The following is a 12,756-nucleotide window of genomic DNA, read 5'->3' on the forward strand; positions in this document are numbered from 1 at the left end:
GGTACAACAAATTATCCTGCACATAGTAATCTTTCTCTTCTGCATGTTTACCCTAGATTAAAGCTGCATAGATATCCTTAAAGTTCTCATCATTAGCATATTGTTCTTGAAAACTTTCATGAACCATAGAACTATTTTGAAGGATTATCAAAGCATTCTGAATAGGAGGTCTAGACAACATATCTGCTACTTTATTATGGGAACCCTTCTTATACTTAATTACCAAATGAAACTATTGTAGAAAACCCATCCATCTAAAGTGCCTACTTTGTTGCAACTTAGATTGTGAGTGCAAATATTGTAGTGGTTGGTGATCAGTGTGGATTACAGTTTCCTTTCCCATTAAGTAATGTTTCCATTTTTTAACACTCTGAACTAAAGCATAAAGTTCTTTATCATACGTAGGATAGTTACTTACTGCTCCTAAAAATGTTTCAGAGTGGTAGCAGACTGGTTTACCTCCTTGCATGAGTACAGCTCCCATGGAAAACCCACTCGCATCTATCTTGATCTCAAATGGTTGATGTAAATCTGGTAAAGCCAGAACTGGTGCAATGCTCAACTTTTCCTTTAAAGTGTCAAAAGCCTTTTGTTGTGGACCTCCCCACTGAAAAGTTCCCTTAGTACTAGTTAATGCATGTAATGGTGATGCAATGTAAGAGAAGTTTGCAATGAACTTCCTCCAATATTTAACTGCACCTAAGAAACTCCTGACTTTAGTAACTGTACTTGGCTTAGGCCATTTTACAATACATTCGACCTTTGTAGGGTTTACTTTCAATTGACCATTCCCTACGACATAGCCTAAGTACACTAAAGATGTCTTTGCAAATTCGCATTTTGACATCTTTACATAGAGTTTTTCTTTTCTCAGTATATCAAATACTTTCTTTACATGAATTACATGATCATCCCAAGACTTACTGAATACAAGAATATCATCTAAATAGACTATGACAAAATTATCTATAAAGGTACGGAAGAAATCATTCATGACTCTCATAAATGTAGCTGGTGCATTACAAAGCCGAAATGGCATGACCAACCACTCAAAAAGTCCCTGTTTTGTCTTAAAAGTAGTTTTCCAAAGATCACTTTCTGCAATTCTTATTTGATGATATCCACTACGTAAGTCTAGCTTAGTGAAATAGATTGCATGTTTCAACTAATCAAGTAAATCATCAATTCTAGGAAGAGGGTACCTATTCTTTACCGTTATCTTGTTCAAAGCCCTATAGTCAATACACATTCTCCAAGTCCCATCTTTCTTTGGAACCAACACAATAGGAGAACCACAAGGATAAGTACTAGGATGGATAACTCCTTTCTCAACGAGCTCCTGAACTTGCTTTTTGATTTCTTCATTCTGCAAGACTGATAAATGGTACATGCCGATATTAGGAAGTGGTGCATCTTGCTGCAACTGAATCTCATGTTGTATCTCTCTCTTAGGAGGCAATCCTTTCGGTTCTTGAAACAAGTCATCGTAAGCGGAAACAACTTTGACTATTTCAGCCTTATGTTTTGGATCACATCCCTTAAATGCCTCAGATGTTTCATCTTCTTTGGCTTTTACAAGCATCAACACAAAATTCTTACTAGAGTTGACTAACCTTTTCATCTGACCAGCATTAACTAGTGCCAGATTAGTCTTAACCTTATGTGCTCGTACAATGTATTCAATCTTGTCTTTAAACAAATGATATTTATTTTCCCCCCTATAAAAGATAGCTTGACGATCAAACAAATAGGGACTCCCAAGTACGAGACCACATATATCTAAAGGGACTACATCAGCTTCTACCTCATCTACAAAGTTTGCAGTGATAGCAAATCTTAACTTGCATTGTTTAGTTACCTGTAACTGTGCATCATTGCAAACCCATCCAAGAGGGTATGGTTTTGGATGAGGTGTTGTAGTCAAGTTAAGCTTTTTAACAACTTCCTCAGATATAATATTAACTTGGGAACTTGTATCGAATAATGTATCAACCTTATTATGCTTGATAACAACTCGAATGTGAAATAATTCATTCCTTTGCTTATCATTCTTAGGAGAAGATTCTTTACTTGTACTTGCACTTATGCTAGAAGAACTTGGAGCTGATGAAAGAGATATACCTTTTCCTTTACCTTGAATCTTGGTAGCAACAATCTTTGTCTCATCTTCGGAGTCAGATCCAAGATCTTGTTGAGTTAAAGCAGCAGTCTTTTGTTTACCTTTGTTTCCACCATATCGCTTTGGCCTCTTTTCAGGATGCAGCTTCCAGCACTTAGAATCATCATGCCCTTCTTTCTTGCAATGTGAGCATGTGGGTTTCTCACCCTCTTTCGTTACTGTTGCTATCTTTTTACCCTTTCCTTTTCCTTTGGACTTTTCCTTAGACTTAGATGGTTTTTTATCAAACTTATCAATGAAAGTGCCCTTACCCCTTGATTCTAAATGTGTTGCTTGGACACATACTTCATCCAAATTACAAGGATTCAGGACGAGAATAGAATGCCTTAGGTAAGAATGAAGACCACCTATATACTTGAGTAAGGTGTCCTGGGTATACAATGGGACATTTAATGAAATAGACTTTTTGCGAAATTCATGGGTGTAATCCTGGACAGACTGACCTTTCCCTTGCCTAAAATGTTGCCAGTTCATCATTAACTGTTGCATATGGCCTAGGGGGTAGAATTGCTTTTTTAAAGCAGTAACAAATTCTGACCAAGACAAACTAAACTTACCATGTTGTGAAGTTTCATCCTGAGACCTACTCTCCCACCAAGTTAGGGCTACACCACCTAAACGAAGAGTGGCTAACTGAATTCTGTCAACATCGTCTACAAGGTTTTGAACTCTACAGTAGACTTCTACTTGCTGAATCCAATCATCTAGTTTCTCGGCATTTAACTCCCCACAATATTTTGGCAAGTCAAATTTTACATCCAACTTGATTTGAGGCTTATGTCCTCCTTTGAAAATATTAGAAGACTCAGAATGGCTAGAAGAAGGAGAAGAGGGGGAAGAAGGAGAAGAGGGAGAAGAAGGAGAAGAAGGAGGTGTCTTTGGTGGATCACGATCAGCTCCTTTCTTTTTCCCTTTGTCCTTTCAAGCTGCACGTCTTTGCATCTTCTCTTCTCTTTCTCGTACCAAAACCTCTACCATTTTCTGCAAATTCTGAAGAGTCTTCTGAATACTCTTATCTTGAGAAGCTTGTCCACCTTCGTCTACCATTTGTGATGATGGTTTAGTCCTTCGTTTTCCAATCTCAGGATTGTATTCCTCAAGCTTTCCTTCGCCTTTCTCAATCCTGGATCTTGTTAACATTCAAATCTGCAATACTAGTCCAACAAAAGCTCTGATACCAAATTTGATCTGATTAGGATCTAGGACTATTACAGAGGAATGCTTAACATTATTTGATAAAGTAAAATTTCAAAGCGTTAATTAGCAAATTAACACAACTTAAATGCTGAAATGAACAAAGCATAAAAAGGTAATGACTGAAAGAAAGAGAGTAGAGAGACATAAGGCAAAACACGATTGATAACGGAGTTCATCCGTGGGTCAGACTACATCTCCGGGTCCTGCTCCAATAGAGGGACCAATCCGATTTGCTTCAAAATCAATTACAAGTGTTCAAGATCTTCCCTTCAAGCACAATTACAGCATTACTCTCCAATGTGCAGGAATAATCATCAAGTCTCCAAAATCATAATCTCCTTCTCATCACCTGGATGCCTTTCCAAAGCCTACTACCCCCATTTTATACATCAAATTTAGCCAAAAATGGGCTAAAACAATTAACTAACAAAATCCCCCATTTTGGTTACATATTTCGAATTTACCCCTTTTACCATTATTTGGATATGATTTGACACCAAAATTAAGGGTTTGTTTTCAACAAATACCCCTAGTTAAATAAGCTTGGGCGGATTTGTTATGAATAGATAACAACTCTTCCCTTAATATTACATATGCCATAAATAGCCCATTGGTTGGCCTTAATTTTAGGAGGCCAATGGTTAGGAGTTCAACTCCCATTATCTCATTCCTTTAATTCAAATTAAATAGCTATTTAATTCAAATTTGAATGTTTTCCCTCTCTTTATGATTTTGTGATGTCATGTTGATGTCATCGAAATCCATACTTTTACTGGAATTTGAAACCATCATAACTTTTATATCCGATCTCCGTTCTTGATGAAATGAACGCCATTGGAAAGCTTTTGACGAGCTCTTTCATTTGGAATCCATTGTCAATACTTTTGAGATGATTATTTTTTTCACCCTTTACGACCTTTGGTCCCAGTTTGACCAAATTTTGACCAGTCATAATTTTTGCACTTGAAATCCAATTTTGATCGTTCAAGTTATGTTGGAGTCAAAATTGTGAACACTTGTAATGATGTTGATTCTTGGAGGATTGGGGACATTTTACTTTTCAGTAATTTTCATCCCCTGGATCATGGTAAACTTCAGATGCCAAGTAAACTTTAGATGCCGAGTAAACTTCAAATGCAAAGTAAACTTCAAATGCTGAGTGAACTTCAGATGTCGAGTGAACTTTAGATGTTGAGTGAACTTTAGATGCCTAGTGAACTTTAGGTGCTGAGTAAAATCAAGTGTTGAGCAGAAATAGATGTCGAGCATCAAAAAACTAATAGTATTGAGTAATATAGAGATGCTGAGCATCAGTAAATTAATAATGTCAAGTTGCTACATTATTTTGAAAATCAAAGATTCACCAGATCCAACCTGACAAGGTTGTTATCTAGAAATCTATGAATTAAATGGAAGATAATAATGATGAGTTGGTCGCATAGAACACCATGTAGAACATTTTTTTTTTGGAGATTACAACTAGAGTCTAGATAAAGTTTCTAGATAAGAGTAAGATATAGGGTAGATACATTGTATCCTACCTAATCCATTTGAAACCCTAAAGTTGGAAAGGGAGAATCGAGTGGCAAAGGTAAACCAAATTTCTATTTAAGAAGTCATAAGGTCATGAAGCAAATAGAGGAGAAGGTGGTCGAGCATAAAAGCATGAAGTGCTGAAGGAGGTGCTAAGGAGAAAGAAAGTACAGTTACTCTATTTCAACAAGAAGACCTCAGATATGATTGCATTGGCATGATGAGTAAGAAGACTCAAGGAGACGAAGCTTGAGAGGAAGACAAGCTGTCAGAGCTGAAGTTATTAAAGCCAAGCAAAAGGATAGAACTAAAGAGTGATCTGAAATTTGCAAAGTATGTTGTAAGTTGTATCAAATCAACATTCTATTATTGTTACTCTCTAGCAATTGTAATAGTTAGTTTAAATCCTATGGACTTAGGTTGGTTTAATAGCCATGAGCTAAATCCTTTAACAAGGTGACATTCCAAGTGAATGTTCTAAAGTCCTATAATCAGGCCCATTCCTAATAGTTTGGTGAAATCCTCTAACAAGGTCACATTTAACAATGTATTGTAATCCTTTAACAGGGCAGGCTTTTAACAGGGCATCACTTTGGAAGAGTGAGAATCAAGTAGCATGTTACTGGTGGTTTTTCCCAAATTGGGTTTCCACATAAATCATTGTGTCATGTGGTGTTAATCTTGCATGTTTTATTGCTGCATGTTGATTTACTGTAACTTGCTAATATGGTTGAACTAAGTTTGGATGCATGAAAAGTGTATGGATTCATTAAAAGTAGTGAAAAAGTATTATTAGGGCATTTGGACCTTGGATAACTGACTCACCGCCCCCCCCCCCACTCTCAATTATTCTAAAGAATTCTAATAGGGAAACCCTTGATCAGAGGTAAAAATGTGGTAGGAATGATGCCCAAAAGATGATGTACTAATATAAATATTTCTTGTTATAGGATGGACCCTATTAGGATTCTACTACTATATTTTGTACATATGAGTCCCTATTAGAAAACTTTGAATTCTTATTAGAAGATTCTAACCATCTTCAAAGTTCTAGAAGATAAAAGGATTCACTTTCCAAACAAATTTTGGGGCAAGACCACTGAACTCACTATCCAACTGATCTCTCAACTATTCATTGTAGTATAATTGTCCGTACTATTCTTTAACTTCTTTCCTCTATCCTATCAACTAGACTAATCATTTTTAGACCTTGTAGACTAGGTCATGAACCTCAGATCCAAGTATCAAACTTTAGATTACACATTAGAAGCTTGGCAACAAAGTTTCCTTCACCTTCTCTTTGCTCTTCTTATCTTCACATTCCACTCTTTGTGTTGCTTACAATCATTCACCTTCATCTAGACATGATAAAAGAAAATGTCCTTCCTTTATACCAAATCCATACAATAATTCTCTGAGTTGGCTATTACACCTTCTTAATTAATTATTATAGGACCTCATTAAGAACTTGTTACACTTAGCGATACCATTAATCATTCACCTCGCATCTTGGATAATTTTCCATACATGTAACATTATGATGAGCGAGCTTACCTATGTCATCTCCAAAATTTATTGTTCACATCTTTAACTTTGACTTTTCAGAATAACTACTCTGCTAAGAGATATAACAAGTTTACCCAAACATGCCTCTATAAACTATATCTCAAAATAATCTTTAGTGAAACTTGCATAACTTCTTCCAAACTTAATATCTTCTACTTTTGAGGTTAGCTACATATACTAGATACTTAGTAGTATCTCCCTTTAACCTCGCTCAGTGGAAATTCTCAATTGTTTGTCTATAACAACTTGATATTTACATTGTTTTTCTATTAGATACCACAAAAAAATTTTATGTTGACATCAATGAAAAACATAGTCTTGAATGTGACATATCATCATGATAAAGATCTAATCATGCTTTTGTTAGAAATATAAGAGGAGTAACTGAGAGGGGAGGGGTGAATCAACTACCACTAAAATAAATCCTAGATCACTTAGATGTCAATACAAAACAATTATGTGAAAACTTAACTTTGCTGATGCTCAATAAACACAAATAACTTGGCAAAAACTAAAATAGCTTAGTAAATGCATAACATGAAAATATTAAGATATTATCTATGGTTACTATTAATTTAACTTAGTTTCAAAAACATATGAGAAATAGCGTGAACACATTTGACACCAAGATTTAACATGGAAACCCAATTTGGGAAAAATCACCAATTGTAACTAGTTACTGATTTTTACTCTTATAAAGTGACCTCTACTAGGATCCAACCTTGTAAAAGGTTACAAAACACACTATTAGGTGTGACACTATTGGAGGATTTAATCACCCTATTAGGAGTGGCCTTGTTAGAGGTCTCTAAAAAATTCAATAGAAATGTTACCTTGTTAGAGGATTTACAAATAGCTATTAAGCCAACTCTATTAAGAGATTTAGATCACCACTAAAATGGTTAGAGAGTAAGAATGAGATGACCTAATTTTGGATGCAACTAAATTGCTGATTACATATCTCAATTCTGGCTTGTATACTTGATCCTTTTTGATCGAATGTATCTTTTCAGCATCAAAAGGATATTCTTCTTATCCTTCTAAGTCACTTCTTATTAACATCATTAAATATTCAATTATCTTCAATGTATTCATTTTTTATAAATCTCAACTTGGCCTTATATTTATATTTTTCATATTTTCAAGTTAGCTAGAATATAACTTAGAATAATTAATATTCATCTCCTTAGTTGGCTAGAACCAATACACAATTCAATTTAAACTTCATATGCCAAAACAATAAAATCCTTTGTTAGTTGACCTTGCTCTATAGAAACTAACTCAAAAAGGATTTTCCTATGTTAACCAAGTGAACTCAGTCAACACTATATATTCGTAAAGTTCCTTTGGTAATTAAGTGAGTGTAGTTAACACTAGTTTCATTAAGCATTTCCTTTATTAATTGAGTGAGCTCAGTTAATACTCAACTTTCACAAACTTTCTTTTGATGCCCGAGTGAATTCAACAGATATTGTCTTTTGAACTAGGAAAACTTTGGAATGCTTAGTAGACACAAAAAATTATCTTCAATGATCGAATGAGCTTGGCATACATTGAATGGAAATGATATGATATTTTATGTAACATCAAAGACAATACACAATTAATCAATTCTTTCAACAATCTCCCTCTTTGGTATTGATGAAAACACAATATGTCATAATGCAATACAATTTTTAGAGCAAGAATAAATTAAGGATTTTTCCTTAGTTTCATTCTAATTCTCATTCATGAGAACTCCCTCTATCAGTGTGAATTATTTCTACCATTTTTTTCTCCCTTTGTTAGAAAATCTCTATCTGCTACAACTTCTTTTAATAGCAAAATTTTCCTTTGATATTAGACCAAGTTCATTCTCCCTTTTTTGACATCTTTTTCTCTTTATGTTTATAAAATTTCTGTGAGATACGAAAAGAAACTTCTCCCTCTTTGACATTGCATGAAAAAGACAATAATTAGTGCATATCAATATACTTCAAATACTAATTCATTTGCAATATGCCCTTGTCAATACTATACCAATTGATTGATCTTCAACATGCTGTGGTTGATGCATCACTAAACTTTATTTAGTGAGCTTTAGCTAGAGGATTAGCCCCTAGGTTACCTCTTAGATATAGAAATTCATACTTAGGTAATGGCTTGGTGAATATGTCTGCAATTTTTTCTTTTTTAGTCAAGTAAAATCACAAAGCTATGTCACCCTTTTACAAAGGAAAAGGCTAACAAAAGTATAGTTGTTAAACTTCAATAACATAAAACTGGTATTATTATTTAGAATTTGAAAATGAAGTAAACTAATGAAATGTGTAGAAATGGATGAATTTTAGGATTATGATTTTTAATAATTATTTGGAATAAGAAATTATATATTTTCCTATTTTTAAAGATAAACTTTAGTTCCTAAAAAACACTGGAAATTAGGGGTCTAGTTCCCCACCACAAAACTACATGGAGAAAAACTTATTTCCTTTTGATCCTAGATTATGCTATAGATAACATATGTAGCCAGAACAATCAAAAATAAAAATTAGCTTTAGATCCATATTTCTCTTTTATATTGATTCAAATTTCAACTTACTAAAATTGATAGTTTTCATCTCCCACCACAATTTTCAAAATAAATCTATTCCAACCCAAAGAAAAATTATAGATTTAGGAAGAGGATTCTCCCCTCTAGAATGTCATATAATTTTTAAATTTTTTAACATGATTTAGTATTTTTTATTTCTCAAAATTGACATCTTCTCGAGTGTTAAAATACGTACTTGTAGAAGTTTTTAAATACAATAAACTATATCTAGTTAAAGCACTATGAACTATATATGAGAACTTTCTTGAGTTTGAGCTCTATAAATTGGTGTTTATATGTTATTTAAAAAATATCATAACAAATAGTAAGAGTTATTGAAACATCAGTTTTATAAAATAATTATATTTTTTTTAGTAATTGGATACTAACTAGTATAAAATATGCATTTATTAGACATTTCCAATTGGAAACGTGTGAGACCATATATAACTTAGCTAGAATAAATATATCAAGATCATATGTTTAAAAACAATTATTTTTTAGATAGAAATACTCAAATTTAGTCATTCTAATAAGTCAGCCTGAAAGGTGACATAACTTTGAACTTTTACCCATTCACATATTCTAGTCTTACTTCTTTATCTTGTACCAATTCTCTTAAGAAATGATATTTTATAGAAATGTGTTTTGTTTTGGTATGCATCACTAGATTCTTTGATATATAGATTGCACTAGAGTTATCATACTATATAAACACTAGGTCCTTGATCTCTATCTTCATACCTACCAAAAGTTGTTTGAACCAAACAATATTAGGACAATTGACTATTGCTGCCACATATTCTACCTCTACTATAGACTAAGAAATACAATTATGTTTCTTGCTTGTGCAAGACACTAGTCTTTTATCAAGAAAGAATGCTCCATGACTGATGCTCTTTCTATCATCAATACTTCCTACCCAATTAGCATCTGTGAATACTTATAAGTCTGAATTGCCTCCTATTTGGTACCATAAACCATATTATTTAGTACTTTTTAGATATCTCATGATTTTTTTAATTGGCATCGTGTGATTTTCTTTGGGATTTGTTGAGAATATTTCCTCTATACTAACTGCTAATGCAATATTAGGCCATGTATGTACTACATACTGGAATTTTCCAATCATTGATCTATATATGGTTTGATCTACCTCTTTGGAGTCATAATTTTAAGAGAGCTTATGTCTAGTGTTGAATCTTCCATTCTAATTTTTTAAGTATCTCCTTGATATATTTGGATTGAGTGATGTGGATTCCATCTCTCTTCTACTAGATCTACAATCCAAAGAAGAATTTTATCTCTCCAAACATAGACATTTCAAATTCTTTACTCATTTATTCTAAAAATGTCTTGCATAATTCATCATTTCTTGTGAATAAAGTGTCATCCATGAATATTTTTGTGAACACAATCTTGTTCTTTGGTCCTTCTTTGATATACAGACTATTGTTATCATTTGTTCTTTGAAAATCGGTCTATACCAAGTAGTTATAAAGTCTTTCATACCAAGCTCTAGGAGCTTTCTTGAGACCATATAATGATTTGTGTAATTTTCAAACCATATCTCTTTTTCTAGGATCTACAAAACCTTCAGGCTATTCTATGTAGACTTCCTCATCAAGGATTCCATTCAAGAATGTCGATTTTACATCTATTTGATAAACTTTAAAACCTCTATGTGCTACATATGCTAGTAAAGTTCTAACACCTTCTTCTTGAGAATAAACTTTACATACTAACCTCCCTTTATTTGTAGAAACTTCTCCATCTTCATTTAGCTTAATTCTAAATACCCACTTTGTGCTAATTACATTTTTATTCTTGGGTCATTCAAGTTTCATTCTTCTCAATCTGTTCTATTTCTTCATTCATTTATTTTATCCAAATTTCATTATCCAAAGAATCTTTAACATTTCTAGGTTCAAATCTAGCAAGTAAACATGTACATTTTAGTTTATTTCTTTTCATTCACAGGTACTTTGGATTTGGAGTTTGTTTCAATGATTTCATCATAAACTTGAGTATTAAGCTTGGGTCCCACTGTTTGCAACTTGTGTCCATCATACTTAGTTTTCTCTTGTAGTAGCTCAATAGCTTTTAATAGTGAGTTAGGCCCTTTAGACTATGACTTAGATTACACTATTTACAACTGGGTAGCTATTGGAGATTTTGAGGACTTGGGAGGTGAAGCTTGTTGTCTAATAAATAGATTTGGTAGGGTATTAGGTTCAAAGTAAAAAAAATTTACTGTAATCCTCAAGCTCCTTGATGCTTTCTTCTTTACTCTTTTTTGCAAACTTATCAATTTTCACATGTGCACTTTCTATGATTTTATAAGTAGACAAATTTAAACAATTATATGCTTTACTTCTATAGGAGTATCCTAGGAATATGCCTTCATCACCTTTTACATCAAATTTACCTTTCCTAGATTCTTTCAAGATATAACATTTTTTGCCAAATACTTTCAAATAACTTACATTAGCTTTGTAGCCATACCATAGTTCATAAGGAGTTTGATTTGTGTCTTTCTTCAGCTATACTCTATTCAAGGTATGCACTATAGTATCGATTTCTTCCTATCAATATTTGATTGCAACATTATTTTCTATCATCAATGTTCTTACATAATCCATGATGGATTTGTTCCTTCTTCAGCTGTACCATTTTGTTGAGGTGTACTAGGGGTTCATACTTGTCTTTTAATTCATTTTTCAATTCAAATTTTATTGAGTTTATTGGAAATGAAATCACCACCTTTTTTTGATATCAAACATTTAGCTTCTTTCTAATTTCCTTTTCTACTCTTGCTAGATACCACTTGAATTTTTGAAAAGCTTCAGATTTTTCTTTTACATACATTACAGTCATCATTCTAGAATAGTCATCAACAAAAAGAATGAAAAAATCATATCCACTATAACTTTCTATTCTAATAGTTTTACACAAGTCTTTATGTACAAGCTCTAAGAATTCTTTAGAATGATAGTTCTTTCTTTGAAACTAGTCTTTCCCATCTTATCAATTTGATAGTTTTTGCATAGACCCATATTAGGTTTCCTCAAGGTAGGAATACCTCTTACTCTTCTATTTTTTATTATTTTAATAGGATTATAAAATTTCACATGACATCATCTTTTGTGCCATAACCAACTTTCTTCTACTTGAGCAATAAAACATGAACTTCCATTGAGATCTAGATAGAATAGGTTACCTTTTGTTTGTTTGCCAGATCCAACTAGATTTCCTTTTCCATTCAGAAGTTTGGTCTTCCCATTCATAAATTCTACCTTGAATCCAATGTTATTCAACTATGCCACACTTATTATATTGTGCTTTAGTAGTTTAACACAATAAGCATTATCACATATAAGCGTATTGGTCAATATGACACATTCATTCCCTTTTATGCAACAAGGTTCATTGTTTCCAAATCTCATACTACCACCATCATAATATTCCATGCGCTCAAATTTTTTTTTTTGTCTCTAGTCATATGATGTGAGCAACCACTATCAATAATCCATTTGTCATTTTTTTCTAACATGAGAGATAAGTTTCATCTTATCTCTATCATTATCAAAGTCATCTTTTATAACAATATACACCATTTCATCTTCACTATTATCAAAATCTTTAGCCATGAAACAAGATTTCTTACCTTTTTCCTTTTAGTCCTTATAATTTTTCAATTCCTTATTTC

This window comes from Cupressus sempervirens, chromosome 9, assembly GCF_028749045.1.
Source record: "Cupressus sempervirens isolate cs-2001-9-10 chromosome 9, ASM2874904v1, whole genome shotgun sequence".
Taxonomy (NCBI): domain Eukaryota; kingdom Viridiplantae; phylum Streptophyta; class Pinopsida; order Cupressales; family Cupressaceae; genus Cupressus; species Cupressus sempervirens.